Source organism: Tasmannia lanceolata, unplaced genomic scaffold (assembly GCF_043159265.1).
Source record: "Tasmannia lanceolata isolate RefF3 unplaced genomic scaffold, GAP_Taslan_0.1 ptg000018l, whole genome shotgun sequence".
Lineage (NCBI taxonomy): Eukaryota > Viridiplantae > Streptophyta > Magnoliopsida > Canellales > Winteraceae > Tasmannia > Tasmannia lanceolata.
The window spans coordinates 9,974,123-9,982,118 of record NW_027518695.1 but is presented as its reverse complement, the minus strand read 5'-3'; the positions used below and the strand labels follow the sequence as shown (position 1 = coordinate 9,982,118).

The following is a 7,996-nucleotide window of genomic DNA, read 5'->3' as shown; positions in this document are numbered from 1 at the left end:
CATAGGCCAACAATGGTGTGTGCTAGCATGGATTGACATATGAATTCCCTGTGTATAGCACAACACTCAAGGCAAACAATTAATCCATAAACGACTAATCAATTTGCGTTTATTAATCATCAAAACAAGATGATTGAATGAACCCATGGGGAACCCTTGGGCTTACAATTATCCACAAGAACATCACCATGTACAACATGGCCGTTGAAAACCATGATCATTACTAGAACTGTAGGTTTTTTTATCTTAAAATAATCTGTAATTGAGATTATGGAGGAGACCCAGTTGGAAATTATTCTTTATGGTAATCTACGGTTCAAGAACCAAGTGTATCAGTCGCTAAATGTATAGGTCTATACAGGTGAATGATATGTTCTATGTTTAGCTTGCAAGGGGCGAACTGTTACGGCCTGAGTGGGGGCTTCCCTAGGTAAGTGACTAGGTGGGACCCAACATAGCATGGGACATGTTTAACGGGCCTAGCCTAACACAATCCATCGGAGCTTTTTGGAGCTTTTGGCGAAAGGACATCCCATCTATAAGATTTAGGTCTACAATAACCAATCCTCTATAGCTTCTCTTACTTTTTCTCTATTACATTCATCTAACATGTAAGGGTTTGTTGATTGGATGATTGGGGTCATTCAGATGGATGATGTTTGGACAGTGGCACATCCATTGATGGGGCCCATAGTTTAGTGGTTCCAATAGGAGGGGGATCACCCTCACATAACCGCACTCCTAGATGATCCAACATTCCCTGCTATTAAGGGTAAAGTGGCCAAAAATACATATTTAGTGGACAAAAGACTTTTGATAAGATTTATGGGATCATAAAATAATAATTCGAAAGGCCTGAAGATTTTTGTTTGCACTCTAGCAATCTGCTGTCATCGTAAACACGTGTCCCTCATTGGGCTTGTGAAATAATAGCTACCCACACCATAGAATCATTCTCACTGAATCTATATAATTCGAGGAACATGGCCGATGCATATGTATAGCTGTCTGAGTTAACTCAACTAGTCAACTCTGGAGATATCTCGAATTGTCCTTTCTCATCACAAGAACTAGCCTCTTACAATCTTATGCACCCTAAAAACCTATCACATTTATGTCGCATTTACCTCTGCCGCACTCTGTGCACTCCATTTCAAATCAACTGTTGAGGCCATAGGAATACTTTTAGCCACCATATTTCATACTTCACGGATATAATCCACTACACTTATTTCCCTTCATTAGAAATAGCAACCAACTGTATGTCATTTTTAAGGTTCCAACTTTAGTTGAGTACTTGCAACCAAGGTTTTAAATTTCGGTTTCGGTACCTATTTCGGACCCCACCGAAATCCGAAATTTGGTTTTAAGCTTCGAATTTCAGAAAATTTCGGTTTCGATCTCCACCGAAAATCTCGGATTTCGGTCGAAATTTAAAACCATGCTTGCAACACTAGAATCTAACCTGGAAAGGGACATCAAATTCCTCTGAACATCACAACACCGAAAATGTGCACTACTCTATTGAACATTTCGATCTTCACCGTCCCGAGTAATGTGACGTCACATGTCAACCCATCACATATGGACATTTTTTCTGCCCTTCCTCCTGTAATGTATCAAGGTATTCTCTTCTAGAGCATAGACGAATAGAACATTGTCAGTCTAATATCTACTCATTATGAGAAGTAATATTGATACCTGTCCAGACTAAGAGAACATCTCCAACCACCTTGTTTTGCTCACCTCCATTACTACTGTAGTATTTTCAAAACCATTGACATTCCCTTTTTCAGCATGTTCTGTACATTGCTGCTTCAAATGGTCAAATTTCTTACCACAATAAAATTCCATATCTTTCTCACTGACCCTGGATCTCAGTTTTCCCAATTGTTATCGTGCAACTTCTTCGTATTCTTATCATTTCCTTTTCACTGTCATAGAAAGACCCTGTTAAACTAGGACATCCTTCACTCTTTTTTGCTATAGAGAGAAACTACATTTTCAATCAAATTTGTTAATCTCAATTTTTGAATTTGAGCCAGTTGCCACCAATTTAGACCAACATCAGATCACTCCAAAAAAATAGAAAAAACAATTAGACTTGGGTTCTGATCGTCCAAATTTTCTAGTAGTCCGATGGAATTATCACTCATCCAATTATCTAGGGAACGACCAATTGGTCTTTAGTCATCCAATCAGTATCAATAATTGATTGGATAAGGTGCGGACGATTGTACAGATGTTTCTCTTATTGGCTAGACGGAGAAATTAGCATTTCAGAAAGTTCTTGTTTTCTGTCCTAATTGATATGAAATTTGTTTGATCGATCCACACACATTCAAAATAAAAACTAAACCATACATAGACATGAAATGAAGGTTAGCTAATAATGAAACTCCATCTGCTTCAAATGGGGCCACATGAATTTTTGGGGGCAGCTGCTCAGTTAAGCTAACTGAGCAGCTGCGCAGGAACACTTTGCTCATATATATATATATATATATATATATATATATATATATATATATATATATATATATATATATATATATATAATAAGATACGGAAATTCAGATTTTTTTTTTATTTTGTTGAAAAAACCATTAGCTTGACACGTGGAAGATTAAAATGTTTAGGGATTTGCTGGCATCCATCTTAGAAGACATGTCGCAGATGTTCTGTTGCAGATTTTCTCTTCATTCACGTGGTGGCTGCTGCCAGTTGCAACAAATCATCCGCGAAATGCCTGTAGCATTGGACGCTAGTACATCCCAAATGTTATGTGGATCAAAAGTCAACATTTGTGGCTGTTAGCCCACACCATAGGATGATCCAAACCGTCCATTTGATGGCTAAAACCATTATCCAGCCCCACTATTGGATGATCCAAACAGTCTATTTGATGGCCAGCATATCTCCCACGTTATGGATGCTCTGTGGGGCCCACTTCATATAAATGTATGCCATTTCCCGGTGATAAATTCACCCCCTTCTACAGTTCTACTACAAGATTCACCCCTATTTTTCAAAATGGACTATACAGCCCACACCATAGGATGATCCAAACCGTCCATTCGATGGCGACAATGTAAAAACACTATCCAACCCCCACTATTGGATGATCCAAACCGTCCATTTGATAGCCACAATGTAAATAGGTAAAAAATTTCTTTCGAAGATTTAGAGGGATATTTCCAATCCCACTCATTGTGTTAGTTTTGTATTACCATTGTAATCATGTTCCTTGCTCCCTTTTAACTTCTCTTAATCAAAACTAACTTCTTATTGAAATAATTATAATCAATGCATTACATTTTTTTTTGTTAAATAACTACTAAGATGTCGTCTTATAACAATTAAGTTTTTTTTCTCACCCGCGTATCGCGCGGGGTGATTTACTAGTATATATATATTGGTAATGACACCCCTCCCTCTGTCTACAAGGTAAATCAACATGCTCCCCTCAAACCCTCTTAAATCTCTCCCTCCTGCCTATCTACAGCTTTCCCCACAAAAAAGTAGTTTGGATGCAAGTAATTCTTGTGGAGAAAATGGGTTTTTGTGGGAATCCATTTTCGACAGAAACCAATTTCCTGGAACAAGGGATCTGCTTAAAAAACGACTAAATAGCCCCCCCCCCCCCCCCCCCCCCCACACACACACACACAGCCTACGAAATCGGATTCAAATTTTATGGGCGCCTTCAAAATAACGAACGAGTGAGAATAAACAGCTGTCTTAATTTTCCCTGAAATTGCTACTTTTGCATTGGACTAAAGGAAGCAGTGCTGGGGCCCAAATATTAACTGTAGATTGGTGGGTCCCACCATAAGATGGGCATGCACAAATCAGGTAATCGACCCGAGTCGACTCACGAAATTAGCCACAAATGGCCAAAATCTTCAGAATTCCAATAATAGATCTTGAATTATGGATACACGCTGACCATCCGATTACAAGATAGATGCGTGTGGATAGTTACAAGAAAAACACTTTATCTTGAAAAACATAAAGATGAGGCAATTCCTAACAAAAGCTAGAATTCCACTTATTCTCACTTTTTAATACAACATCTTTCGGGAATAAAAAAATTTGGGACAGGTATTATCCAAAACAACCCATCCTGAAATACTGGGCTATGGTGAAAAAGAGAGATTGATTTCCCTCAAATATCTCAAGCTAAAAGGACACTAATATTGATCCCCTCTTGTGCCACACGTGTTTGTTATCGGATCCGTGATTGGATGGCCATATGATGGTGAGAACACCTTGATTGGATGATCAAGGCCCTTGATCAATAAAGCCTCATTTAGATTTAGGAAGAGAATCATCAGATCAAGAGGGGATCAGTGACAGTTGCTCAGACTTATGCCCACATCATCCCGTTTTTCTAGTACACGCACAAAATACACGTCATCAACGCGTTTACCACCCTAGCTTCCTATTTTTGTATAGATCCCATCTCTAACAAGGAAACCCACTCTTATTCTTTTGGACGGATCCATATAAATTTCTCTCAAAACACAAACGTCAAAGCCAAACTGGGTTGTCTTCTGATTAGTATTTTAGGCTGTTGTTGCCTGTGGGTGAGTATTTGTGCTGGTCTTGCCTTCAACACAAGGTTTTTGGCGCCAGTAACACAAGGTATCATTTGAAGTTTTGCTTTATTTTAATCTTCTCTTTCTTTTCTTGATCAGAATCCTTTGGCATCATTGGACTTACATCCATTTTCCCCAATACTGGTTTTTTGAATGGTTTTTTTGGGTATTTTTTAAGCTTGTATTTACTCATTGGAATTTACTAATTTGTCATATTGATATTAGGGAAGGTATTCAAGGAGATTGGCTTTGGATCTGTGATCAGGACCACAGTATCCTCTGATTAAAGTGATTCAAGTTAAAGGGTTTTGCTCTAATTTGATATTGGGTTGGTGGGTCTTTTGTTATATTTTGTAATTAGTTGAAAGGAAGGGATATGGGTCACCATGACCACCACCACCATCATCATCACCATGGAAGTGAAAGCCCTTATGATGATCCTTTTTTGGCTTGTTGTTGTTGCCCTTGTTTTCTGGTTGCCTCTCTATTTAGAGGAATTGGGAGATGCTTCTTTGTGGCTTGCTACCCTTTCTTGCAATGCTTTGGATTGGATGAGCACAGACACCACCACCATCACAGCCATTTCCATTGATTACATTACAAATATCATCCTCTTTTTATCTCCCAAGCTCTGTGCTTAGATGAGTTTATCTGCATGTTAGTAATGCCCCAAATGTTTTAGGGACTTGTTCTATGTTTTTTCTTTTTTATGAATGTAATGGTTTGGGGGCCTGGTTTAATGTGATGTGTTTGTTTTAATTCCATTGGTTTATCTACTTGTTCTTTGTGACATGTTACCCTGTCTTCCATGCTCTGTACTTTGATGAGTGTTGTATTGCGTTTATGTGTTTTATTTCCATTGAATATTTTCAAGAGTCAAGACTCCAGAGTGAATCATATTTCAATGTTTCTTGATATTCCATACAATAATGCTCCATTTGGTGGAACTTCTATATCCAATTGGTTGTTATAGTCTAAGACAATGACATTTATTAGTCCCTCTCGCTCTGCAATTGACATAACGTCGTATAGGGCAAGGATATACAAGATGGAATGAGGTACTACTACCCCCTTGACTTAACAAAACCACCGTAGTATACAAGAAACCATGCTTCTATATCCCAGCTTACCTACCAGAAAAATAGGGGTTCTGTATTTCAGTCTTGTGCAACTTTCCTTCTAGAAAATTAGTGGTGTCCTCTCCTTAAAACCATTTACTTTCCAAACATACAAATTAGCTTGCAGATTTGAAATACCTAGTATATTACAAGCTACACAATCAAAGAGGAATGCTAAAAGTTCAGAGCTACCTTGTTGTTATACAATGAGGTGTGCCCACTAATGGGTCCGGCGTATAATTGATTTGAACTGTCCACTTGATAGTTCAGATCAATCTTCTATGGCCCAAAAATGGCACCAATCATATAATCCGAACATTGAACATTGTGTGATATTGTAATTGACCATGGGCAGTTGAAAACTACATGTAGGCTAAGGTTGACATTCAATGGCAAAAAATACACATCATTGGATGTTAGTATTTATTGGTTGGTGTGATTTTTGATCCATAGGATATCCAAAGCAAGATCTACCAAATGAAAGGTTCGGACCGATAAAGGGTGCGGCCCTTATTTTCTGGTAGGTAAGCTGGGGTTTAGGAGACCCTACCGGTTTATTTATAAAGAATAACAATTACAATCTGAAATAGCATGACTCTCTACTATCCGAAGATACAATATCAAGGAGAGGAGGAGGCGTAAGAGGGAGGGTGTGACCCAATGCCCAAAAAAATACACCAATCATACAATCCTAACATCTATTTGAATGTATTTTTGGTCTTTGGATGTCGATAGAGAAACCCCCTGCCTTAAAAACATGTTCTGCCAGAACTATTCTCAACCATTACATATTTATGTTGGAAAGGGAAATGATATTTCCATCCTCTTTTCCATCATCTCCACCCTCTTTTTTGTCTTAATTTTTTCGAAAGATGGCTGCATTTCCATTTCTTCTGTTGTGTTTTCATAGTCATTTTCAAGAAAAGGCAACCAAATGGGGGTAATGCTGAGATAGGGAGTGAAATATCATTTCCCTATTGGATATTTGCAACGTCATTTTATACAATTTGTTCTTGAAATTACACGATATAGCGGGGCTGTTCATGATGGGGATAGAAATCGTTGGACAAGCTGTTAAAGGGATTGGTTATCGTGCTCAAAAAGTTTTATTTCGAATTAATCTTATCTGTTGTTCACTGATTTTATTCTTGTAATATTTTATCCAACATACCATTCGAAAAAATATATTTTATCCAAGATCAGAGGTCAAAATGCATAGAGGATAGCAAGTTTATGGAAGGATAAATTAAGGGAAATGATTTTAGCACAACTCTGTTTTGATACATACGCTCATGTATCTTGTCTTTTAGCATTTAATTGTCATGTAATTGCTTCTTGGGAACTGTAAAAACCCTTACAGCTCTTTAAATACTAAAAGACAAGAAATATGAGCGTCTTGTATCAAAACATGTTTGTGTTGAAATCATTTCCCTAAATTAATCCCTGGCTTGCTATCCTTTTTTTTTTTTTTTTTAAATGTTGAATAGTCCCATTAGATTTCGAACTTGCAACACTTGAATTCTCGAAGAAAATAAAGACATGGATCAGAGAATAAACCCTCCTCCTAACTACAAGTGAAAATAGAAAATTGGGTAAGGATATTTCCACCAATTAAACTCGTACCCAACCATCTCTTGATTTAAAAAGTGCACCTAATTTTGAATATTTTGTAGCCAACGAAAAAATTCTAAGAGATGTGTGGAAAGGAATACAAATGGAAGGAGATATTTGTTTCATATATGTATAACCATATATGTATAACCATAATGAAATTGGAGTTGAGAAAGTACCTGAAGGAAAAAATTGAGTAAACCAATTAATGATGAGGACAAGAAAGAACAAGGCAGCTTTCATCTACTCTACCTCTAGTGCCCAACACTGGTAGTTGAAAGCCATTGAGGGAGAGTGAATGACAGATGCCTTGGAAAAAAGTAGTCTCCTTTCAGCTTTCAAGGTTCATTTGCTTATTCTTCCATGCTAATACCAGATGGACTCTAATGGTTATATAGACTAATGCATGTGGGGACACTAAGATCTTTAATAGTTCTACCACTAAAGATAAGGTAAAGAATATGTTCCTCTTGTTTGCCAATTGTTCAGGTTCCAGAATGTCAACCAGCCATGATTTTGAAGATAAGATCCTTTAGTTTTTAGTCATGTGCATAACTCTCAAGAAGGGTTTTCTGATCATTTGTCGATGATTATTAAGCTAATAATTTCATCGAACGAAGGTTGATTTACTTGAGCTTTCATTATGCTCATGCTGCAGTTAGCTTT

The 7,996-nt window shown here is 37.5% G+C and overlaps 1 long non-coding RNA gene across 1 annotated transcript; it reads left to right on the top strand.

The window, feature by feature from the left end:
• The first annotated feature begins 4,342 nt into the window (after positions 1–4,342).
• On the top strand, positions 4,343–5,398 carry LOC143851515 (uncharacterized). The gene is made up of 2 exons (XR_013236371.1): positions 4,343–4,647; positions 4,827–5,398. It is a non-coding gene; the product is annotated as an uncharacterized LOC143851515 (long non-coding RNA).
• The last annotated feature ends 2,598 nt before the right edge of the window (positions 5,399–7,996 follow it).